Source organism: Mustela erminea, chromosome 2, assembly GCF_009829155.1.
Source record: "Mustela erminea isolate mMusErm1 chromosome 2, mMusErm1.Pri, whole genome shotgun sequence".
Taxonomy (NCBI): domain Eukaryota; kingdom Metazoa; phylum Chordata; class Mammalia; order Carnivora; family Mustelidae; genus Mustela; species Mustela erminea.
Genome location: NC_045615.1, coordinates 61,455,709 through 61,458,654, shown reverse-complemented (window position 1 = coordinate 61,458,654; position 2,946 = coordinate 61,455,709). Strand labels below are relative to the sequence as shown.

Sequence of the window (2,946 nt, the reverse complement as noted above, 5' to 3'; positions counted from 1 at the left end):
GCTATTTTTGAAGGATTTTGTGGGTCTCTCAATTTTAAGTGACCCTCCTAAAGGAGGTCAAAGGTTCAGTCAGCTTCTTATACAAGTGTTCACTTACTTAGGCACAATAATGTATCTTGCAAGGAGCGAGCTAAGCAGTTAAGAAAGATGAGTCCTTAATTTTTTTTACTTCTGTCATCGTTGGTGTGGCAAGCAGATAATTAAAGACCTCACAGTTATGGCAACCAGTAGTGAGTAAATACTCAGGAAGATGGGGAGATGACACAAGTAGGCCATTAAGCGGGAGTCCCCTGGTGGCTTTGGACTTGAGCTAGAGTTTTCTATGGAAAGGATTTGTGACATAAGTGACACAGTCTACTGGGAATAGGTCATTTACTAGGAGGTAAACTGTCACTTGTAATTACCAGTAGAGGTCTAAATACTAGAAATAGTCATGGAAAAATCTGACCAGTAAAGAGCAAAAGATGGATACATGGATTTCCAAAGTGAACGGAAATGAAATATTGGACTCAACTTTGCTATAGCCCTCTGGCCACTCAACTCGTGCTGCTCTACCAAATTCACTCTGAGGTCGCTGCTTGCCAGTTGGAACAGGACAGCCAGTAAGGAGCCTCACAAACAGGCCCAAACAGGGACTAAAACTGGCAAAGTGGGTCTGCTCCTTCCCTCTGTTACTATCACTTATATTATATATCCCTCAATCAAGGCAAGGCCCAGGCTGGGGAAAAACAGAACACAACTGTGTAACTGTGTCTCTCCTTTGTTTTCATTCTCACATTTTCTTTGGAAATTGAAGAAGGAAATAATTTCTTCATGTATCCTTCTCTCTAGATTTCTCTATATATCATTTTACTCAGACCACTTTTAATTTTGAAAAATTAAGAGAGAAAAACATTTAAACAATCTTTTCTTAATTAAAAAACAGAAAGACTGGGAGCACCTGGATGGTTCAAATGATTAAGCATCTGACTCTTGATTTTTTTTTTTTTAAAGACACATTTATTCAGCATCATGATCAGACTATTACATTTAGCAATCAACAGCATGGGTGCAAAAAAAAAAATCTACATTAAAACCCTTTGTTGGAATGCTTTACACTTTCCACAGAACAGAAACTAAAATAACCTGTTATACAATTAGTCACAAATACAGTCCTCGAGTTTTTTTGCCCATACACATGAGTATTGTCTAAAACATGTCTTCTTTGTAGCAGCTAGGCCCTGCCACCACTGTGCTTGGCTGAGTTCACAAATCTGTTGTAACCTATAGCTTCCCTGTCACTTCTCTGGCTCTCCTCTCTTGCTAAGCTTTGTTTCCTGGCAGTAATTAAAACCTGTCACTGCCATAGCTGCTGCTGCTGCTGGAACCACCATAGCCACCTTGGTTTCGTGGTTTGGCGAAGTACTGGCCTCCACCACCATAAGGGCCAGTGCTTCTGCCTCCAAAATTGCCTCCTTTCATGGGTCCAAAATTTGAGGATTGATTGTTGTAGCCAAAATCATTATAGCTTCCGCCACCTCCAAAGTTGCTTCCATCATTACCAAATCCGTTATAGCCATCCCCACTGCCACCATATCCACCACCACCTCGACTGCCACCAAAGCCACCTTGACCACTGAAGTTTCCTCCGCGACCAAAGTTGTCATTCCCACCAAAACCACCTCCACGACCACCACCAAAGTTTCCAGAACCACTTCGACCTCTTTGGCTGGTTGAAGCACTAGCCATCTCTTGCTTAGAGAGCGCTTTCCTTACTTCACAGTTGTGGCCATTCACAGTATGGTATTTTTGAATGACAATCTTGTCTACAGAATCATGGTCATCAAATGTTACAAAAGCAAAACCCCTCTTTTTGCCACTGCCTCAGTCAGTCATGATCTCAATCACTTCGATTTTCCCCTACTGTTCGAAATAATCTCTTAGATGATGTTCTTCAGTGTCTTCTTTAATGCCACCAACAAAAATCTTATTCACAGTTGAGTGGGCACCAGGTCTTTGAGAATCTTCTCTTGAGACAGCCCTCTTTGGTTCCACAACTCTTCCATCCACCTTGTGTGGCCTTGCATTCATGGCTGCATCCACCTCCTCCACAGTGACATATGTGACAAACCCAAAGCCTCTGGAGCGCTTGGTGTTCAAATCTCTCATTACCACACAGTCCGTAAGTGTTCCCCATTGCTCAAAATGGCTCCTCAGACTCTCATCGGTTGTTTCAAAGCTCAGACCTCCGATGAATAGCTTCCGCAGCTGTTCAGGCTCTTTGGGAGACTCTGACTTAGACATGACGGCGGTGGGAGGGGAGACTTTAACGATGCTACTCGGCGGCGTCCACGGGCAGAAAGCCTGACTCTTGATTTTGACCTAGATGGTGATCTCAGAGTTGTGAGGTGATCTATGGAGGTTTGTGAGAAACAGAATTTGACAAACATCACAGGAGAAGGAAAATGTCTATTTGGGTTTATTTTTCAATTCAGACATAAATTTTGTTTCATTTTAGTTTATGTGATGGTGTTATTTACTTCTGAAGAAGAATGACCATAAAAATTTTGGACTGCTTTCAAAGAGAATCAAAAGTAAAATGTTATAATGCTCAGAAGGCCAACTCGTTCAAGAGATCTGAGATGAAGAAAATGTTCATAACCATATATTCCCTGGACATTCAACACAACCCTTGATTTTATTAGTACCTCTTGTTATGGAAATAATGACACAACTAATCCAATTATTGATAGAGCAATAGAACTAAATGGCTATTTTCCTAAGGGTGAATACTATTTGAATATTTGAATACCACTTGAATACTACCTAAATGTGAGTGGGCACTAAAAGAGAGTTCTCACGGTGTCACTAACTTAATTTTTGAATTATGTACATTAGTACTTTACTATATTTCTAAAGAAAAACTAATTTCAAAAAAGTTATTTCAGAATTGTAAGTTCAATGATA

At 40.6% G+C, this 2,946-nt stretch overlaps 1 pseudogene; it reads right to left on the bottom strand.

Annotated features, from left to right (window-relative positions):
- Nucleotides 1-1,326: 1,326 nt before the first annotated feature.
- LOC116583307 lies at nucleotides 1,327-2,326 on the bottom strand (annotated as a pseudogene).
- Between the last annotated feature and the right edge of the window lie 620 nt (nucleotides 2,327-2,946).